The 23,985-nt window shown below is 37.4% G+C and overlaps 1 pseudogene; it reads left to right on the plus strand.

Annotated features, from left to right (window-relative positions):
* Nucleotides 1-22,400: 22,400 nt before the first annotated feature.
* Nucleotides 22,401-23,125, plus strand: LOC123391118 (annotated as a pseudogene).
* Nucleotides 23,126-23,985: the final 860 nt, after the last annotated feature.

Below are 23,985 nucleotides of genomic sequence, written 5' to 3' on the forward strand. Positions count from 1 at the left end.
TAGAAACATATAAACTACCACAACTGAACCAGGAAGAAATAGAAAGCCTGAACAGACCCATAACCAGTAAGGAGATTGATACAGTCATTAAAAATCTCCAAACAAACAAAAGCCCAGGGCCAGACGGCTTCCTGGGGGAATTCTACCAAACATTGAAAGAAGAACTAATTCCTATTCTCCTAAAACTGTTCCAAAAAATAGAAATGGAAGGAAAACTTCCAAACTCATTTTATGAGGCCAGCATCACCTTGATCCCAAAACCAGACAAGGATCCCACCAAAAAAGAGAGCTATAGACCAATATCCTTGATGAACACAGATGTGAAAATTCTCAACAAAATACTAGCCAATAGGATTCAACAGTACATTAAAAAGATTATTCACCACGACCAAGTGGGATTTATTCCAGGGCTACAAGGTTGGTTCAACATCCGCAAATCAGTCAATGTGATACAACACATCAATAAAAGAAAGAACAAGAACCATATGATACTCTCAATAGATGCTGAAAAAGCATTTGACAAAGTACAGCATCCCTTCCTGATCAAAACTCTTCAAAGTGTAGGGATAGAGGGCACATACCTCAATATCATCAAAGCCATCTATGAAAAACCCACCGCAAATATCATTCTCAATGGAGAAAAACTGAAAGCTTTTCCGCTAAGGTCAGGAACACGGCAGGGATGTCCATTATCACCACTGCTATTCAACATAGTACTAGAGGTCCTACCTCAGCAATCAGACAACAAAAGGAAATTAAAGGCATCCAAATCGGCAAAGAAGAAGTCAAATTATCACTCTTCGCAGATGATATGATACTATATGTGGAAAACCCAAAAGACTCCACTCCAAAACTGCTAGAACTTATACAGGAATTCAGTAAAGTGTCAGGACATAAAATCAATGCACAGAAATCAGTTGCATTTCTCTACAACAAGACAGAAGAAAGAGAAATTAAGGAGTCCATCCCATTTACAATTGCACCCAAAACCATAAGATACCTAGGAATAAACCTAACCAAAGAGACACAGAATCTATACTCAGAAAACTATAAAGTACTCATGAAAGAAATTGAGGAAGACACAAAGAAATGGAAAAATGTTCCATGCTCCTGGATTGGAAGAATAAATATTGTGAAAATGTCTATGCTACCTAAAGCAATCTACACATTTAATGCAATTCCTATCAAAGTACCATCCATCTTTTTCAAAGAAATGGAACAAATAATGCTAAAATTTATATGGAACCAGAAAAGACCTCGAATAGCCAAAGGGATATTGAAAAAGAAAGCCAACGTTGGTGGCATAACAATTCTGGACTTCAAGCTCTATTACAAAGCTGTCATCATCAAGACAGCATGGTACTGGCACAAAAACAGACACATAGATCAATGGAACAGAATAGAGAGCCCAGAAATAGACCCTCAACTCTATGGTCAAGTAATCTTCAACCAAGCAGGAAATTATGTCCAATGGAAAAAAGACAGCCTCTTCAATAAATGGTGCTGGGAAAATTGGACAGCCATATGCAGAAAAATGATAACGGACCATTTCCTTACACCACACACAAAAATAGACTCAAAATGGATGAAGGACCTCAATGTGCGAAAGGAATTCATCAAAATCCTTGAGGAGAACACAGGCAGCAACCTCTTCGACCTCAGCCGCAGCAACATCTTCCTAGGAACAACGCCAAAGGCAAGGGAAGCAAGGGCAAAAATGAACTATTGGGATTTCATCAAGATCAAAAGCTTTTGCACAGCAAAGGAAACAGTTAACAAAATCAAAAGACAACTGACAGAATGGGAGAAGATATTTGCAAACGACATATCAGATAAAGGACTAGTGTCCAGAATCTATAAAGAACTTAGCAAACTCAACACCCAAAGAACAAATAATCCAATCAAGAAATGGGCAGAGGACATGAACAGACATTTCTGCAAAGAAGACATCCAGATGGCCAACAGACACATGAAAAAGTGCTCCATATCACTCGGCATCAGGGAAATACAAATCAAAACCACAAAGAGATATCACCTCACACCAGTCAGAATGGCTAAAATCAACAAGTCAGGAAATGACAGATGCTGGCGAGGATGCGGAGAAAGGGGAACCCTCCTACACTGTTGGTGGGAATGCAAGCTGGTGCAGCCACTCTGGAAAACAGCATGGAGGTTCCTCAAAATGTTGAAAATAGAACTGCCCTATGACCCAGCAATTGCACTATTGGGTATTTACCCTAAAGATACAAACGTAGTGATCCAAAGGGGCACGTGCACCCGAATGTTTATAGCAGCAATGTCCACAATAGCCAAACTATGGAAAGAACCTAGATGTCCATCAACAGATGAATGGATCAAGAAGATGTGGTATATATACACAATGGAATACTATGCAGCCATCAAAAGAAATGAAATCTTGCCATTTGCAACAACATGGATAGAACTAGAGCGTATCATGCTTAGCGAAATAAGTCAAGCAGAGAAGACAACTATCATATGATCTCCCTGATATGAGGAAGTGGTGATGCAACATGGTGGCTTAAGTGGGTAGAAGAAGAATCAATGAAACAAGATGGGATTGGGAGGGAGACAAACCATAAGTGACTCTTAATCTCACAAAACAAACTGAGGGTTGCTGTGGGGAGGGAGTTTGGGAGAAGGGGGTGGGATTATGGACATTGGGGAGGGTATGTGCTTTGGTGAGTGCTGTGAAGTGTGTAAGCCTGGTGATTCACAGACCTGTACCCCTGGGGATAAAAATATATGTTTATAAAAAATAAAAATTTAAAAAAAAATCATTAAGTTCCTCATAAAAAAAAAAAGTTAGCTAAAACTACTATGCTGGTCAGGGTTTTTTCTGTAGCTTTTATTTTGTTGATTTTTAACCTATCGTTCTAGCCTACTAAGAACTTTCTGGTCTAAACTTAGCTACTTTCAAGTTTTATAAACCTGTCCTTTATATCTTTATCAAAATAATGGCAAAGATTTTAAGACTAAGCCCCATATCATTAAACTGCAAATATAACTTGAGAGATTGAAATTTGTCAATTAAGCAATACTACTAAGAATAGATTTTCATTAAGTTATTAGGAGTCACTGTATGCTGAAACATTAATATTAGCTTCCCAAAACAATGCTGAGCGAGTAGATAGTATTAGACCCATATCTGAGCCCAGAACACTGGGAGGTCTGTGAGATAGAGGGATGTGCCCAGGGGCACACAGCAAGAGAGATATTTACACCACTGCCCTAAGTCTACAAACTTTAAGAATACACTTCTTGCTACACTGTTTCAAAAAACAACAAGAACATCAAATAGCTGCCATAACTTGAGTACTCACATAAATTTTTACCTATTGTAGCTAATCCTCACAATTCTGAGGTAGACGTTATTACATTCACATTACACATGTGGCAACACCTGAGGCTCAGCGAAGCCGTAATTTGCCAAAAGGCAAATGACTGCTTTTAAGAATCAAACCCTGAATTCATACCACATGGTCCTAACACCTCCACCTTGCCCTCTACCCAAGGCATAAGCCCACCCTGATATACTGTCATCTAGTCAACTTTTATTTTCCCTGTGTACACAGAGTTGTCCAGGAGTATCTTTGCCAAATGCTTTCTTAGAATAGCAGTATACCTTGCTTCTGCTTACTGAAACTCATCAGACTTACCTACTTGGGAAGAATTTTCATTTATGAAATGATTAGGGTAAACAACCAGAGGAAACTATAGGAGTAGTCAAGTTCCTCACTAATCATTAAAAATTATAGTAATGGCTACCAATTTCTATACATTGCTTAACTCTGGTGAGCCTTTACCTCTTTCCAGGAAAAAGAAAATGTGTAATATTTTTTTGCCTTTAAATGTACTGCACTTACAGCTATCCATTAGAAAAGGTAAAAAAAAAAAATTAATGTCTAATTAAAATGATGCCTTAAAATGCAGACAAAACATAAGTTTAAAATTGAAGTTAAAAAAGTAGGTAAGCCTGGGTCGCTCAGTTGGTTGAGTGACTGCCTCCAGCTCAGTCCTTCATGATCCTGGAGTCCTGGGATCGAGTCCTGCATCAGGCTCCCAGCTTCACTGGGAGTCTTCTCCCTCTGACCTTCTCCCCTATCATGCTCTCTCTAACTCTCTCTCTCACATAAAATCTTTAAAAACAAAAAGTAGGTAGGGCAAATATTGAAAAATACTAATATATTTTAATATAGGTGACAAATATTTTTATTTCTACCTTCAGTATGATTAAAACTTTGCATATTGAAAAGTAAAACAAAATATAAAGTTTATGATTTGATAATGCTTATTTTCCTTCTAGAAAGTAATTTTCCTTTGAAGTATTTTCATCATTTATTAATGTAGTTCAATATAATTTATTCCAAAATATTTTTTCTCAGATGTAATTCTTAAAAATCATTATATCTCAACCTTTAAAAGACAGTAAGAATCCCAATCAAATGTTCACTACAGTCAAAGCATAAAATCTGTCATTTTTATTTTCTAGTCTTACTAACCATGCTGCCTTTGACTAGAGTATTAAATTCATCTTTGATTTATTATCAAATCCAGGGTGCTTCAATTTCATTTTAGATCCCTCACGTTTAAACAACATTTAACAGAGCTAAAAGCTGTTGCTGGGGTTGACAAGTGTTGGCGTAACAAGTAAATGAGACAACTGCCATTTTTACATGTATGAATTATTTGGCAGTATTATGAGCTAGTCTTACCCTGAAATGATAATTACTGAGTGAGCTGTAAGGAAAGTGAACTACTCCTTCAGTGAGTTCAGAACAGGAGACGGGGGGACAAAAAAAAACCCTTACCTTTCAGTCTTTCTTAAGCCTTTCCAAATCTTACAGTATTTTCTTTAAAAAGGAAGCACTGTCAAAAATATTGAAAGAATAAGACACCTTCATAACTATTTCATCACTATAGCCCTGTCCAGATGGCAGCAAGATGTCTGTAGTTGATTCCCTTGCCTCAACCATGTGAGGCAGAGAGTAAGTTTTCACAGAGCCTTGAAATAGGTACCAGCAGAAAAAGAACTATTACCCAACCATATACTATGTGAACTTGATTACTTCCCAGGACCAAATAGCAAATGGAATATCATTCCAATAGACTGTCAGAATTACTGTGTGAGCATTAGAGAGCAATGAGTCCATTCTTAACATGGAAGAGGGGGTCTGGAAAAAAAAAAAAGTGCTTCATGCAAATAATGCAAATAATAACCACCACTGCTTAAGAGCTCACTCTGTTAAACACTTTATGTACAATAACTGCTATAAACCTCATCACCATTTGCAACAGCTAATTTTATATATCAACTTGACTGGGCAACGAGGTATCCAGATATTTGGCCCAGCATTATTTTACATGATTCTACATGTTTCTGTAAGGAGTTGTTTGGATGATATTTGACATATTTAAATTGACAGACTGAGTAAAGCAGATTGCTCTCCATAATGTGGGTGGGCCCCCTCCAATCAAAGGCCTCAATAGAACAAGGCTGACTGCTAAGTAAGAATTCCTCTTGCTGACAGTCTTCAAATTGGAACATTTGGTTTTTTCTTGATTTGGGACTCAAACTGAAACATTGGTTTTTCTGGATTTTGAGCCTGTTACCCTTCCAACTAGAACTATACTATAAGCTCTCCTGGGTCCCCTACTTGCTGACTGTGGATGTTGGTACTTGTCAGCCTCTATAATCACATGAGTCAATTATTTATAATAGATACTCTTGGGGCACCTGGGCAGCTCAGTGGGTTAAGCCTCTGCCTTCGGCTCAGGTCATCATTCCAGGGTCCTGAGATGTCTGCTTCCTCCCTTCTCTCTCTGCCTGCTTGTGATCTCTCTCTCTCTCGGCCAAATAAATAAAATAGTTAAAAACATAAAAAAATTTTTAAAAAATCACTGTACTCTTAAGTGTATCTATACATCCTATTGATTCTGTTTTTCTGGAGAATCTTGACAAATATACCATTTTATAAAGTAGTGTATTTATCTCCATTCGGTTAAGAAAACTTAGGTTTGGAGAGTGTATATATTACTTATCCACATTTTTTTTTCCTCCTGCTAGACTATAAGTTCCTGAAAGATAAGTGTTTTTGTCTGTTTCATTTATGAATCTGTCCTAAGGCTTGGATGGTTTGTCACATTGCTCAATCTGTTAAGTGTAGTCAACTGAATTCAGTGAATTCAGCTGCAAAGTGGCAGAGGTAGGGCTTGAAATCAGGTCTGGGTGCCACCCAGATCCATTTTATTAACCTCTATAATAAACTATCTTTTAAAATTCCTTGATAGTTTCAGAAGGCAGTCTTTGAAAGAATAGTCTTTAAAAGAACATTACTAGACTATCTGAGCTCAGTTCTAAAACTAATAATTTCTAGATGATAGAATCAGGATCCAAAAAGATCCCAAAAGGTGGAACAATGGAGATGAGGATGAAATTTAATTAGAAAAAATGTAGAACACTTTTCTTTATTCCAAACAGCAACTAAACATATATGGGTGTCAGAGGCATAGCTTAGCAAGAGTATAAATTAAGAAGTCCCAGTAGGATTAATTGACAGGGAGCTTGATATAAATCAACACTGAGTAGTAGGTGCCAAAAGAGCTAATGCAGTTCTTGGCTGCATTAATAGAATATTTTGTCCAGATCAAGGGAAATAATAATTCCATTCTATCACCTCTATATCAAACCACATCTAAGCCACACACTTCAAGAAGAGAGGTAAACTGGAATACATTCAAAGGGAAGTCATCAAAAAGATGAGGAGAATCAAAGCCCTGTTATACAAAGATTAGCTGAAGGAGCAAAAGATGTTTGTCAAAAGAGGAAGTTCTGCAAATACCTCAGATGTCTTCAAAATCTGTAGGGCTCTCACATCTAAAAGATATTAGATATTTTTCCCCTTCCCCAGAAGATGGACTTTGACCTAATAAATGCAAAGCTAATGCTACAACAAACTATCTCAATTTTCCAAAAGTGAGATGGATAATATCGGGAAAGTAGTCAAGTTCTCAATCTCTGGTGTTGTTCAAAATTGACAAATTTATAATTTATATTTAGTTGGCAGCTAAGCTTCAGATAGATTGTTGTAGAAGACACTTGTGCTTCCTTCCATACATAAATACCATGATACCCAAGTAGGATATGAAAGGGAAGAGTTAAGGTGGTCAAGAAGAATGAAACAGGAGAAATATTTGCAATCCACATACCTGATAAAGGGTTAACATCCAAAATGTATAAGGGACTTATACAACTCAAGAGCAAACAAACAAATAATCCAATTAAAACACTGGCAGAGGACCTGAACAGACATCTTTCCAAAGAAGATATTCAAATGGCCAACAGGTACATAGAAAGAAGCACAACATCAGTAACCATTTGGGAAATGTACATATCACTTCACACTGTTCAGAACAGCTATGATCAAAAGAAAGAGATAACAAGTGTTAGTGAGGATATGGAAAACAGGAACTCTCATATATTGTTGGTAGGAAAGTAAATGGGTGTAACCACTATGGAAAGCCATATGACAGTCCTTCAAAAAACTTAAAATAGAACTACCATATGAGCCAGAAAATTCAACTTCTGGAAATATATTCAAAGGTAACAGAAACACCACTTCAAAAAGAGATCTGCCCTCTTATGTTCATAGCACCATTATTTACAATAGCCAAGACATGAAAGCAACTTAAGAGTCCATGAATAGATGAAAGAATAAAGAAGTTGTGGTACATATGGAATACTATTCAGCCATTAAAAATGAGAAAATCCTACCAATGGCAACAATGTGAATGGAATCTGAATGCATTATGCTGTGAAATAAGTCAGAGAAAGACAAATACTGTATGATCTCACTTATATGCGTAATCTAAAAAGGGGGGGGGGGGATCTCACTAAAAATGAGATCAGACTTGTGGTTGCCAGAGGCAGCTGGTAGGAGAAGGGAAATCAGAGGAAGATGGTCAAAAGATACAAATTTTCAGTTGGATAAATAAGTAAGGGAGAAGAAATGTACAGCATGATGACTATAGCTAACACTGCTGTATGATACATAGGTAAGTTGTTAAAAAAGTAAATTCTAAATGTTTTCAAAAGAAAAAATATGGTTATATATACACAATGGAATTATTATTCAGCCATATAAAATAAGAAAATCCCACCAAATCCAACAATATGGATGGACCCTGAGAATGTTGTGGTAAGTGAAATAAATCAAACAGATAAAGATAAATATTGTATGATATTACTTAGATATGAAATCCTTAAAAACCAAACTCCTAGAAACAGAGAACAGATTGGTAGCTGCCAGTGGTGGTAGTGCAGCATGGGGGAAATGGGTGAAGGTGGTCAAAGGTATAAACTTCCAGTTAGGAGATGAGTAAGTCCTGGGCATATACTGTACAGCATGGTAACTATAGTTAATAATACTCTATCATATATTTGAAAGTTGCTAAAAGAGTAGATTTTAAAAGTTCTTACCACACACACAAATATAACTACATGAGGTGGATGGACATATTAACTAACTTTGCTGTGATAATCATTTTGCAATATATACATATATATAATAACTATGTTGTACACCTAATTTATACAATGTTATGTCAATTATATCTCAATTAACGTGAAAGAATAATAATTGTCCCATTACAAGATTTAAAAAAGAATAATATGTTGGTCAGGATGAGGAGGATAAAACAAAATCTATCATATACTTAATAGTACTGGCATTGTGTAAGGAGCTTCCAGTTAAATTTCTTTATGGAATCTTCAATAACACAATGTAAAAATACTTACTTCCATTTCAGAGGGGATAAAAACTATAACTAAGGGAAGCTAAGTAACAACTCACAAACTTGTAAATAGAGGAATATAATTTCCTATGATTCCGGAGTTCTGTCCTCTAAAAGGGAAAACTTCTGTTTTGACTACTTTCCACACTTTTCAATTGCTTTTATCAAACCATTAGTGACCCTTCCTAAAGGGAGTTTGTTGGTGCTGATACCTATGCAGCCACCCCAGAAAGAAAATGTGCTTCCACTAGAGACTGTGAGGGTCTCCTGCTTTAGAGATACAGTCTGCCTCACATCATTTAGGACCCTCTATATTTTGATCCCCAACAGCCTATTAAAATAAAGAAACAATGATATTACAAGAGTATTTGAATATGACAAGCCTCTAAAATTTTATTACATCTGAGTTTCATACAAAATATAAAAGATTCTACATAATCTATTTGATAGTAATATCAGAGGAAGCTTCATTCCAAAGAATTCCAAGGAAAATATGATTTAAAATCTTCCTTCTTTAATAATTCTGTTGATTTCTTTAATAAGCTACTATCTTCAGTTACTCTAAATTCTTAAAAATTACTATATTTTCAGCCTACATATCTTATACTCAAAACCCTCCCAGCTGCTTCCTGGCTCACTTGAAATAAGAGAAAAATTTCTTTAAATGGCCAGCATGGCATTACACAATCTTTGCCCTGCCCGCTATGACCTCACCTTTGTCTACTTTTCCCCTCCCTGCTCAGCCCTGGCCATGCTGGACTTTTGGCTTGTTGTCAAACAGCTCCCACCTCTGGGCACTTTCTGTTCTACTGCCCACGGTGATCGTCCTCAGAGAGCTGACTGGTGAGCTTTCTTACCTTCTTCAGGTCTTGAATCAAATGCCACCTTCTCAATAAAGGCTTGACAAGCCTTTTCAAGCCTTTCCTATTTCAAATGACAGCATCTCTACATGAAGATCCCTATCACCTTTATTTACTTTATATTTCCCCCCTAGAAATTACCATAATTTATATTCCATATGCTTTATTTTTTTGGTCATTATATGTTTCCTCCCCACTAGCATATTAGTTACATGAGGATAAAGAACATTTTTATTCACTGCTACACACAGAGCTATAAATGCTTGTCAAATGAATGAATGAATGTACAAGATACCAGTGGTTTTTATGTAGTAAGTATATATTAAATTGCTCCACTACATAAAAGTTGTATAACACATCATATGTATTTACTGTCTCTATAAACATCTCCGTTAGCGTTATGTAAAGACCCCCCCCCAAATGTTTCAAAAACAGTAAAACATCTATTAAAATGTAGTAACTTCTCTGAAATTTAAGATAAAAAATATAACAGGTATTTTCTACATGCATAAATAACATGATAACAAAGAAATATGGTAGCTTTCTTTCTGTTAAAAACATTGCTAAGAGACAGACTGGATCAAGCAGTGCATATTTATTTATACTTAGGATCACAGTCTCTCCAAAGAATGAAAAAAACAAATGTCTCCCAACTCACAGATGTGTCCTCAGAAATATCTCCACCAAAATAATCACCTGCATTTAAAAATCCCTCTACATAGAACTCTATGTAGAGCCCTGTGCCAGGTACTAGGGATATAAGTGAAGCAAGCACTCAAAGAAAGTCCTGCCCTGGAAGGGCTTCTGATTATAAGTGACAGAAAATGAGAGGTGAAATTGATATTGACCAGCTGTCCTCTTAGAATCCGCAAAAATACTGCCAGCCCTCTTAGAGATGAATGATACCAAGAGATCTGAAAGGTTTTAGTTGAAAAATCTCCTTGAATAATTGAGAAGAGATTAGAACTGGATGAAATACACTGCATCAGTTATAACTTGTTCTCCATTGTTAGCTATTTCCTCTAGTGCCTCTGAAGGATTAATAAGGTTATCAAGACAGAGTATCACAACTGATAAGTGTTTTAACCCTTATTATGACCTGCCTGGCAGCAACTGTGAAACTTTAATAGTATCTAAATTCTTTAGTGCTGGAACGTGTCACTGATCTATATCCAAGTACCCTATTTTGTTCTTTTATTCCCCGTGACTAAAGAACTCGACAATATTTTTGATTGGTGTCATTGCACTGATAATATTCGATGCTGCAGTACTCTGAAGGTCGATTTTACATAATTTCCAGCTCTCTACTTTTAAATCTCTTACTTAGACATACTTTTAGATCTCCATCTGAAATTCTCACCTTCTCAAGTTCATTTCCTAGTCAAGCTAGTTATAGAAAGCAAATGTTTAAAACACCATTCAATAATGCCAAGGCAGACATATTGGATTTAAATTACATCTGCTTCCACATGGAAATATCAGAAGTGAAATTTAAAAGCAACACACTTTTCTTTGTTCATGAATTTAGGTATGCATTTTTTCTTAAATTTGCAAATACTCAGTTGGATCATGCCAACAAATTGAACTTTTACTACTTCAGGCTGCTTCTTAAAGTGTAAGTGATCTGAGAAAAATATCATCAGTATTTTACCTCTTTATGGCTTGGAATGAGAATCAAAGGTTGACTTTTGTTTAAAGTATTCTAGACATCCTGTATCTAGCAAACCACAGTTCCAAGAATTTAAAGATACAACCAACTAAGGCTATGGAGAGAGAAAAGCCAGCCGTTGCTTGCTTATCGCCACCTGTCAGAGAATGTTATGCTGCGAGCAGATATCCACCCTCCCCCCATTAACGGCACTTGTAGAGATAAATGCAACATGAACTGCAAAGGTAATAGATGCTGCATTTTGATAAGATTTTAATGGACACAGACATTTCCACGAAGCTATATAATAGGTGACAGCTTAAATTCAGTGGCTGAGAAAGACTTTAATTAAGATTTATAAGGCCAGCTACTGGAAGCAAATATAAAATGATGGTTAGACATGGTAAAAAAGTGAAATGACTGATGGTCCCACTGGTTTGTAACTAACCCTCATTCCAAGGTAGATGATTTAATAAAAAATCCCAAATCTAGAGAATTTGTAGCTCTGTGTCACAGGAGAGAGGGAGGAACAACCTCAGAATTGCTTAGCCTATGGCAGAGAGTTCACAAGTTCAAGACTCTTAGCCCTGGTGATGAATACCAATATTATGGTGTCCCACTAGATTCTAATAATCAGGAACCATTATTCCCAGCAAGAGCAAAGCCCAATAGAGTTTCAGTTTCATTCCCAGAGGGTCAAATAGGATCCTATTCCTCAACTTCTTTCATCCAAAAGCAGGTTCATACATGCCTATGCAATCACCAATGAAGATAACATGCCTACAGATCCAGGTCAGAATCCGTGCTGTTAACCTGCTTGAGAAATACCCAAAGTGTGGCCACAGCCTGGCTCAAAGAGCGTTTACAGTGCATTGGCAACAATATTTGCCATACAGGAGGTCCACATGCTTCTATAGTTGGAAGGTAATCAGGGAACACATAACATATAAAATTTGATAGCATCATATTGAACAGACAGCCTTTATCTTAACTGGAGAGGGGCTAATATCAAAGGGACAAAGTAACTGTAATAACAGGATTGGAAAAATACTGATTAAAAAAAAAACCAACTGTGGACTAATTCCTACTATTATCAAGCCAGTCCAGAAGTTTCTTTGTATTATCCTAGGGTTATAGAATCCAATAAGAGAAGGACACTAATAACTATCTAGTTCAAAGACATTTTGAATCTTAATAATTCTAATTCTATAAACTGAAAGTAAGTAAAATAGAATTAGATGTCTGAATTACAGAGCTTAACTTGAGCAGAAGTTAGAATTAATAAATAGAAAGCTTAACATGCAGGTAGGTACACAATATATTTTCATGTGTAAAATTTAAAAGATACACATTTTTTTGTTATGGAAATAATCTGATAATGAAGGGCAAGGCAAAATATTTAGCAAATGCTACTGATTCATTTTTTTTACTCAACAAATGCAAATTCAACACATTTCCTACTTTTCAGTGCCACACAAAATCTTCTCTCAGAGCAGAACATTGTACTGCACTTATTTATATACAGACTAATTCCTCTATTAGTCTACAAGCTTGCCAAAACAAAGATTGCTCTTCAGATATTTTTATATACCAGGACCTGAAGAAGTACCTGTGACACAGCAGGCACATATAAATGTTTTCTGAGTGAAGAAGTGATATATGAAAGAATGAATGGAAGTCAGGAGCTAGGCTTTCATCCAACTCCTTAAAGGCCCCACCTCCTGATGCCCTCACATTGGGGGTTAGGGCTTCAATATCAGTTGATATTAAACTGATTGAATGTTTAATATCAATAAACATTGATATTAAATGTTTAATAATAACATTATTATTGAATGCTATTCAATAATTCAATCATGAGAGCTGTAAGACATAAATGTAAAAAGGAAATTATGGTTATATATAGAAAGAAAAATATTTTAATAGAGATACAAAAAAAATGTAATGAGAGTGTCAAGATCAGCAAACAAGCCCAGAGAAAGGAACATAGAAGATTTACATATTCTTTTTCATTCATTAAACATATATTTGTCAGGTATCAATATACATAGGCATTGTTTAGGGTGCTAGAAATGCCATGCTGAACAAGAAACACTAGTTTCTGCCCTTGCAAAGAAGAGTTGAAATCATGTTCAAAAAGCTATGTATGTGTATTTGTAGCCTCTCTCTCCTTCCACCTCTCTCTCTTAATTTCTTCCCTTGGAGATTGGGGGTTAAGATGTAAGAAAGAGACTTAAATTTTAAAATAATTTTTTAATTTTTTAGCCTCTCTCTCCTTCCACCTCTCTCTCTTAATTTCTTCCCTTGGAGATTGGGGGGTAAGATGTAAGAAAGAGACTTAAATTTTAAAATAATTTTTTAATTTTTTAACAAACATATAATGCATTATTAGCTCCAGGGGTACAGGTCTGTGAATCACCAGGTTTACACACTTCACAGCACTCACCATAGCACATACCCTCCCCAATGTCCATAACCCCACCACCTTCTCCCTACCCCCCTCCATGCATGCCATTGCAAATGATAAGATTTCATTCTTTCTTATAGTTAATATTTCATTGTATGTGTGTATGTGTATGTATGTGTGTGTGTGTATATATATATACATATATGTGTGTATATATATATATACATATACACAAAGCAACCCAAGTATCCATTGATAGATGAATGGATAAAGAAGATATGGCAGATATATATATATATATATATATATATATATACACATATATATGTACATATATCCATGAAGCAACCCAAGTATCCATTGATAGATGGATGGATAAAGAAGATATGGCAGATATATATGTGTATGTACATACACATATATATCTGCCATATCTTCTTTATCCATCCATCTATCAATGGATACTTGGGTTGCTTCCATCATTTGGCTATTGTAAATAATGTTGCTATAGGGGCACCTGGGTGGCTCAGTGGGTTAAGCCTCTGCCGTCAGCTCAGGTCATGATCTCAGGGTCGTAGGACTGAGCCCTGCATCCAGCTCTCTGCTCAGCGGGGAGCCTGCTTCCCCCTCTCTCTCTGCCTGCCTCTCTGCCTACTTGTGATCTCTGTCTGTCAAATAAATAAATAAATAAATAAATAAATAAATAAATCTTTAAAAAATAATAATAATAATCAAACTCATCCGGGGCAGACCACATGGTGGCTATCCAGAGGCACTGAAAAGGGAGGCATTTGGTCACCATGATCCAGCAATTAAGTCTTTGCACAGGGTTAGGTTTTAAGTTCTTCCCGCTGCTCTTGATCAATCAGCGACTGTGATTTGGGTTCAGAAGCCATCCAAGGAGAGAGAGGGTTGAGCCCTCCTTAACTCATACCCAGATGGAACACCTTCCTCAGAAAAGCTGGTCCTCCCCAGTAACCCCTCAGCATCATATTCCAATACAAGAAAGGCATCAGGTCGGCCTTCATAAGGTACATAGTATGTCGCTCTCTGCTCTGGTCAAAGGGGAAGGTTTCCAGCAGTTTGATTCTTTGGAAATATTCAAATGAGAGGATAGATTTCTATTTTTTAAATAAAAGCTTGCCATTGATTGAGATTCCATGAGACAGTTTTATCTTGATTGGTGGGATGAAAAGTTATAGCCGTTGGGAGCCAAAGTTGGTGGCGGAAGCTTACCTCTTGCCTACTTATAAGTGTCCCACGGACAGCTGGCGCAATTTCCCCAGAGCCTGTTTGGATTCACAGAAAAGTCACTCCAGGGAAAATACTATTTCAAACGGTGTGTGTGAGACAGCCCTGAATACGTGATGCATAGACCTCCTCTTCAGGGGCCTGGTGGCTGCTGCCTGTTACAACCATTCAGAGTTCAAACCTGAACAGTTACCTAGTTTAGGTAACAATGTTACTTACCTAGGACTGCTAAGTCTTTCTGATTTCCTGGAGCTCTGCTGATGACTGGAGAAAGTGCTCAGGCACTCAGTCATTCATTCAACAAATATATAAAGCATGCTCTACCTGCCATGCATGATTTTGGCCTGGGAGACGCAGAGATGAACAGAGGGTGCTCTGCCCAGACTTCTGAGGTTTTGGGGGATAGTTTCCTCCTATTTTCCTGGGATGTGGGAGGGTTTGCTGGATGAGACCTTGGTTGGTTCGGAAAGCAGACTTTCTTCAGTGGCCCCTGTTCCAGGAGGGTACAGGGAACCACTTCAGCAGTGGACCCCTGGTTATAGGAGTGGAAGGAAGATGTTTTCTGTGGCAGCCACATATCTGGCTTGTCTGCAGCATTCCTCTCTAACATCTGTTATCCTAGCAGAGCTATTAACAGTGCCCCCTTTTATTCCAAAATGTCCTGTTTGGACAATATATTGACCATTCTCACAGGTAAGCTCACTGCCTCCCCCCCCCACCTCAGGCCTGGAAAGGGAGAGCAAAGGAGCTCATCACCTCCTTCCTGCACATTCACACAGTGCTTGTGAAGCAGGCGGGGGCAGGATTATTCTGCCCTTTACTCTGACTCCCTCTGAGGTGGCTGCAGGCTGGCTCCTGCTGGGCTGCCTATTCAGGCAGGCATGTGAAATCAGAGCTGGATGCTGTTCACCTCCCATGACCTTCCTCTGCAAGATCCAAGAGGGCCTGGAGAGAGCCAGCCATTTCTTTCTCCCTGGATGTGGACAAAAGTGCTGGTGAAGACGGTTTCTGCATTTTTAGGGATGGGCTGGGATTCTTGGAATGGCTGAGGACGCCACTGGCTTGAGGTCAAGTCAATTTGAAACCCTTTGCAGGGTGAACCAGAGAGCCTCCTGGGTCCACTTATGATCATGCATTCTGAATAAAGCTCCAAGCGTTGAATAATAATAATAACAATAATAATGTCACCAAAAACAGAGGACTGCCTATATATGTATCCCTTCAAATTAGTGTTTTTATATTCTTTGGATAAATACTCAGTAGTGTGATTACTGGGTTGTAAGCTAGTTCTATTTTGAATTTTTTGAGGAATCTCCATACTTATCAATACTTGTTTGAGTGTTTTTTGGGTTTTTTTCCACTCTTGACAGTTGTTAGCTGTTCTCTCATTGTGGTTTTGATCTGCATTTAGAACTTGGGGGAAATCTTAAAGACACTCACTTTTGCTCTATATCTAATTTAATATTTCAATGTGTTTAGCAGGGATAAAGATTTTTTGTCTCCATTTGATTATCTCTTATATCTTAACTGGTTCTAAACAATAGATTTTAAATTACACAGGAATTGTGAAAATCGAGAGATGTGGAAATATGTAAATAATTTTCTCAAGGTAGTCTTACTGATTAACTGAACTGAGGGAAGAAAAGAAAGATGCTGCCTTGGGTTTTGGCTCTAGTAACTTGGTAGATAATGATGTCATGGTAAGATGGGGAGAACTGGGGAGTGGCCCAAGAGAATGATGGTTCCATTTGCTAAGATAAGGAATAAAGGGGACTAGCAGGTGTGTGGAAAAGAAACAATTTTGTTTTCAGGGATATGAAGCACAAGGTAAACTGATATTTCCTTGTGGAATGTTCTAGTATACAATCAGGAACAACAGGTGCTCCAGAGCCCATTAATACACTTTTGGGGTTTTCGACTTACAGGCTATATTTGAACCCACCAGTGCAGATAATATTGCCCAGGAAATACATATGATGTGAGAAATGGAAGTCAGACTTAAGAAATGTGGGGTCTAAGGAATGAGCAAAAAGAAGGAAACCAACAAATGAAATTCAAAGAGGCGCATTAAGAGAGAAATGGAATCACTGAAAAAATGTCATGGAAGTTAAGAGAGGAGAAACTTTTAAGAACAAAGGCTTGGTTGGCATCATTGAATACTGGGACAGGCCACATAATATGAGACTTTTCAAATAAGGGTCCAGTGGTGACTTAAATGAAGAGAGATAAAAGAGTTGAAGAGAGAGAAAATGATGTTAAAGGAAGTCTGGATTCAAACAGAAGAAAATAAGGGCCATACAGGAGTATCTACTACAAAAGTTTTTTAAGAATACCACTGAAATGTCAAATGCTTTTTAAAGCATACACTTTAAATATAATTGTGCTAGTAAAAAGTTGGACATTTTATATTTCTTAATCAGTAGTACTTTTCAGGTTATTTTATAATTAAATTCATTTTTGGAAAATTCCATTTTAAATAAGAGTGTTTTCTTGTTTATTATTTTTTTCTTCTCTTTGTCTATTCATAACATAAGATGCTTTTGGAAAACATATCTATCTACTCACAGAAAAGTTGAGGCAAAGTAAATAATGTCAACCACAACAAAATTACATATAATAGTAAAATATCAATTGTAGAAAGATATATAGCTGTAATTAACATTAATGAACATTTTAGTCCCTAATAGCTATAACTGAAGTAGTTGAATTTTTTTAAATGTAAATGGCTCCTTTAAAGATAAGTTAATATTACAATGAAGCAGGTTTAAAATTCTTTTCCCAGTCTCTGCTTAAATTGTCATCACAAGACAAGACAATTTTCTGCCATAAGCAACTGGCTCGATACTGACAATCAATTTAAATTGCCTTTTCATTTTCAAAAGTGTTTCATTTTGTTCTAATTAAAAAACCTTCTTTATTTTATAAACCCATTGTTTCTCCATTTTGTCTAAGTATATATGTTTTTACCTTCATCCTATGGAACGTTGAGGGACTATGCAGTTTTTGTCAGATATTACTTACTGTTCAGTTTCAAGGCAAATTAGAGTGAAACTTAGCAATAATAACAATGAATTAACAAGCCATGAAATTGGTGCATAGAAATAAATTGCACTAATTTGGCTTAAGATTTGAACACTGCCAAATGAATCCTCTTAACATGAACTATAAAATAATAAAAAGCTTCATTTTTGACACTGCTCAAAAACATAAGGATTCATTCTTTGGAAATGAGTTGACATGACAAAAATAGAATATAAATTGTAGACAAGGAAATGAGGTTTGGTATTTGGGGAAATCTTGGGGAGAGCCAGGACCCTCTAAAGCAGGTCAGCCCTTCCAGGTTACCATCAGTGAGAGAAGTGACCCTTTAACAGGAGATCCATACATTTCCAACTAAACCCTCAGAAGACACTCATCATACTCACACATATACAAAAATGCTTGCTGGTTCTAGCTGACCGTTGTAGAAGTGAAGTTTGATTTAAACTGTCATCATCAAGACAGCATGGTACTGGCACAAAAACAGACACATAGATCAATGGAACAGAATAGAGAGCCCAGAAATAGACCCTCAACTCTATGGTCAACTAATCTTCAACCAAGCAGGAAATTATGTCCAATGGAAAAAAGACAGCCTCTTCAATAAATGGTGCTGGGAAAATTGGACAGCCACATGCAGAAAAATGATATTGGACCATTTCCTTACACCACACACAAAAATAGACTCAAAATGGATGAAGGACCTCAATGTGCGAAAGGAATTCATCAAAATCCTTGAGGAGAACACAGGCAGCAACCTCTTCGACCTCAGCCGCAGCAACATCTTCCTAGGAACAACGCCAAAGGCAAGGGAAGCAAGGGCAAAAATGAACTATTGGGATTTCATCAAGATCAAAAGCTTTTGCACAGCAAAGGAAACAGTTAACAAAATCAAAAGACAACTGACAGAATGGGAGAAGATATTTGCAAACGACATATCAGATAAAGGACTAGTGTCCAGAATCTATAAAGAACTTAGCAAACTCAACACCCAAAGAACAAATAATCCAATCAAGAAATGGGCAGAGGACATGAACAGACATTTCTGCAAAGAAGACATCCAGATGGCCAACAGACACATGAAAAAGTGCTCCAAATCGCTCGGCATCAGGGAAATACAAATCAAAACCACAAAGAGATATCACCTCACACCAGTCAGAATGGCTAAAGTCAACAAGTCAGGAAATGACAGATGCTGGCGAGGATGCGGAGAAAGGGGAACCCTCCTACACTGTTGGTGGGAATGCAAGCTGGTGCAACCTCTCTGGAAAACAGCATGGAGGTTCCTCAAAATGTTGAAAATAGAACTGCCCTATGACCCAGCAATTGCACTATTGGGTATTTACCCTAAAGATACAAACGTAGTGATCCAAAGGGGCACATGCACCCGTTGTTTATAGCAGCAATGTCCACAATAGCCAAACTATGGAAAGAACCTAGATGTCCATCAACAGATGAATGGATCAAGAAGATGTGGTATATATACACAATGGAATACTATGCAGCCATCAAAAGAAATATAATCTTGCCATTTGCGACAACATGGATCGAACTAGAGCGTATCATGCTTAGCGAAATAAGTCAGGTGGAGAAAGACAACTATCATATGATCTCCCTGATATGAGGAAGTGGTGATGCAACATGGTGGCTTAAGTGGGTAGAAGAAAGATCAATGAAACAAGATGGGATTGGGAGGGAGACAAACCATAAGTGACTCTTAATCTCACAAAACAAACTGAGGGTTGCTGGGGGGAGGGGGTTTGGGAGAAGGGGGTGGGATTATGGACATTGGGGAGGGTATGTGCTTTGGTGAGTGCTGTGAAGTGTGTAAGCCTGGTGATTCACACACCTGTACCCCTGGGGATAAAAATATATGTTTATAAAAAATAAAAAATCATATTAAAAATAAATAAATAAATAAATAAATAAGTCTCAAAAATAAATAAATAAATAAACTGTCACCAAAATGAAATGTCCTTCCCCTCCTCTGAGTTTGTTTTGAAAGACATTAATGAGGTGTTTGGGAAAGAATAAAAAAAAATGGGCTACTGGGCTCATTATTTGTCCCACAGATAAATAACTAATTTCATTTCTTCAGGATTAATACATCTATACTGTTCCAGAATGCATCAATATTGTAAGAAGTCACTCTGCATTTTGCGAGAGAATAAAAATGTCTCATGTAGATATAGGACATTTTTTTCCTTTTAAAAACACATAAAATGTGATGCTGAAACCATCTGTCCCTGCTGCCTTTACCAATTTTAAATCAGCTCTAACCAATTCAGTCTCCTCAGATGTTAAATTACCAGCTACCATTCTATGTCTCCATCCTTAAAGCTAGGGTCATATAATTGATTCCGTTTTCAAGCCTGGGTTGATATTTAAACTAGTTCAGTCAGGTGGGGAATATACTTTCCTGTTTAAAAGTGATCTAATGTGAATTTATCCTGGGCCCTAGGATAAGCTGAGCTGATTTCACATAACTCTCCAGAGCATTCCTTACAGCGCTATTAGTAAAGAGAGCTGCAGGGACATCACATGGGTTTGGCAAATAGATGGCACATGATTTGTAACGACTCAGTTACTTCCCAAATATGGTTATGTCTCACATTTACCTAGATAGCTATTTATAAATAGCTCTTAATATAGTGGGGCTATTTAAAATAGTCCTAGTCTATATACCTAGTCTATATACCCACTGGTTAAGAACCTCCAGAATTCTTTTAAAAAAGATTCATTGAAGATTCTAAGGCCACTAACTCAGCAATCGTCTCTAACTTCTCTAAGCTAATGGGAGAGGATTCATGGAAACATGCAAGTAGGAAAAGTATCCATATAATCTGAGATCTTGAGGATATTGTCAAGAACTTTTGAACTAAAATACAAAACTATCATTGAACAGAGGAGAAAACCCAAGCCAAAAGAAGCTGAGTGAGCAATAAATCAAGCTAATGGCCAAATGGATCATTAGAACCCAAGTCTGGTAAATGAACAGTCAATAACAAATATGTTAGTTGACATAGTGGCAATAACCAGTTGTCCCTCTGATGTTTTGGTTATCTTCCAGTTAATGGAGTTCATTGCTCTATATTCAGTTGTCAAGATCATTTTAACTTGAACTGTGCATGAAATCATTCGATAAGAACTATTTAAGTTAAGAAGTGCCTGGCTGGCTCAGTCAGAAGAGCATGTGATTTTTGATCTCTGGATTGTGAGTTTAAGCCCCATGTTGGGTGTGGAGATTATGTAAATAAATAAATGTTTAAAAAAAAAAGAACTACTCACATTAAAACTAATTTTTTTTAATTTAATTTATTTATTTTAGAGAGAGAGAGAGAGAGATCACAAGCAGGGGGAGGAAAGAGGAAGAGAGTCATATATAAAATCACTTCATTATATACTTTAAACTTAAATAGTGTTATACATCAGTTATATCTCAATTTAAGAAAAATTGAGTACCATGGGACAATACTGCTATTAGGGTCCCATGGACAAATCAAGAGGTGACACCAGATGCCCCCTGCTCCTCATCCCTACTGTATATAGAGTTACTATTACTACCTGTTACCCATCCTGCTCCTGCTCCACCTCTACCTCGCACTACTACCATGAATTCAACTCAGAGGTAAAAGAGAGAGGAGAAAACTGGCCAGCCATTGCAATGTGAAGTACTATCTTGATGAGAAGTGAAATTTGCTTTTTGAGAGAGAAGTAAAAATATATGAGAATCCTAACTATATTATTCCCAGCATGCACTTAAACATTTACTTTGGACAAACAAAAGTATATTTGCCCCAGAGCTTGCTATAGCTTTATACAGGAAAGGAGATTTGCATGGTATATAATGATCCCAGGACATAAGAAGAAAAAAAAAAAACAAAAACAGGTGAGTGTCAAGATAAGTCTCTTCTATTTCATACTGTAAAAAATATGCAAGTTTTAAATATTTTTTTAAGTAGGCCACCACAAAAGTGCCATATAACTACTTAAAACTATTTATAGACAAAAGATAAGTAACTATAATGTGAACACTTTTAACTAAAGAGCAATTCTGCTAATTTTGCTATCAGAATCAAGGACAATTATATACAACCAGGTGTGCCGCAGATTATTTTTTCCTTTAATATTTGAATGTGTATCAAGGGACTTTAATAATGACATATTTTAATGAAGTGAGAAGCTCTAAAATAAGTGGGTGATTTTCACTTATAATAGCATGGTGTGTTGAACCTACACCCAAAAAATATTCACTTCAAACTCTACTTCTATGGAAACCTTATACTTCAAATCACAACAATGTTACTTTTTTTTTTAATTAATTTTTTATTTTTTAGGCCCTGCCCGCCTTCCCTCTTTCGCCCTCCCCTCTCTTTTCTCTCTCTCTCTCAGAACCTTCCTGCGGCTGCGTTCGGACCTTGCTGCTCCAGCCTCCGGGACACGTCCCATCCTTCCAGCCTGAGACTAGCAGTATAGAAAAAAATATATATATACCATATAATTTCTTGCCCCGTACACACCTTGAGGCGAGCAAAAAAAATTAAAATAAATTTTAACAATGAGGGAAATCGTGCACATCCAGGCTGGTCAGTGTGGCAACCAGATCGGTGCCAAGTTCTGGGAGGTAATCAGTGATGAACACGGCATCCACCTACTGGAACCTACCACGGTGACAGCGACCTGCAGCTGGATCACATCTCCGTGTACTACAATGAAGCTACAGGTGGCAAATATGTTCCTCGTGCTATCTTGGTGGATCTAGAACCCGGGACCATGGACTCTGTTGGCTCAGGTCCTTTTGGGCAGATATTCAGACCAGACAACTTTGTTTTTGGTCAGTCTGGGGCAGGCAACAACTGGGCCAAAGGCCACTACACAGAGGGTGCTGAGCTGGTTGACTCAGTCCTGGATGTGGTGAGGAAGGAGGCGGAGAGCTGTGACTGCCTACAGGGCTTCCAGCTGACCCACTCACTGGGTGGGGGAACAGGCCCTGGAATGGGCACCTTGCTCATCAGCAAGATCCGAGAAGAGTATCCTGACCGCATCATGAACACCTTCAGTGTGGTACCCTCACCCAAAGTGTCTGACACTGTGGTCGAGCCCTACAATTTTTTATTTTTTATAAACATATATTTTTATCCCCAGGGGTACAGGTGTGTGAATCACCAGGTTTACACACTTCACAGCACTCACCAAAGCACATACCCTCCCCAATGTCCATAATCCCACCCCCTTCTCCCAAACCCCCTCCCCCCAGCAACCCTCAGTTTGTTTTGTGAGATTAAGAGTCACTTATGGTTTGTCTCCCTCCCAATCCCATCTTGTTTCATTGATTCTTCTCCTACCCACTTAAGCCTTCATGTTGCATCACCACTTCCTCATATCAGGGAGATCATATGATAGTTGTCTTTCTCTGCTTGACTTATTTCGCTAAGCATGATACGCTCTAGTTCCATCCATGTTGTCGCAAATGGCAAGATTTCATTTCTTTTGAAGATGAATGGATCAAGAAGATGTGGTATATATAAACAATGTTACTTTTTATAAAAACATCTCCTTGGACATTATATGCATTAATTTTCAAATAACACCTTTTACTTGCCTACTTAGATTTCATCCAATAAACATAATCTGAATTATGCCAATAGAACAGAATATTGTGGTTTAAACATGCCATATTTTGGGGCGCCTGGGTGGCTCAGTGGGTTAAAGCCTCTGCCTTCGGCTCAGGTCATGATCCCAGGGTCCTGGGATCAGGCCCCTGGGAGAGCCCCGCATCGGGCTCTCTGCTCAGCAGGGAGCCTGCTTCCTCCTCTCTCTCTGCCTGTCTCTCTGCCTCCTTGTGATCTCTGTCTGTCAAATAAATAAATAAAATCTTAAAATAAATAAATAAATAAATAAATAATAAACATGCCATATTTTGCATGATCAAATGGAAAAGCACTCAGTAAAGTTTTAATCTATTTATT

The sequence above is a fragment of the Mustela putorius genome, unplaced genomic scaffold, assembly GCF_011764305.1.
Source record: "Mustela putorius furo isolate JIRA1106 unplaced genomic scaffold, ASM1176430v1.1 tig00000179_pilon_pilon_pilon, whole genome shotgun sequence".
NCBI classification, from domain to species: domain Eukaryota; kingdom Metazoa; phylum Chordata; class Mammalia; order Carnivora; family Mustelidae; genus Mustela; species Mustela putorius.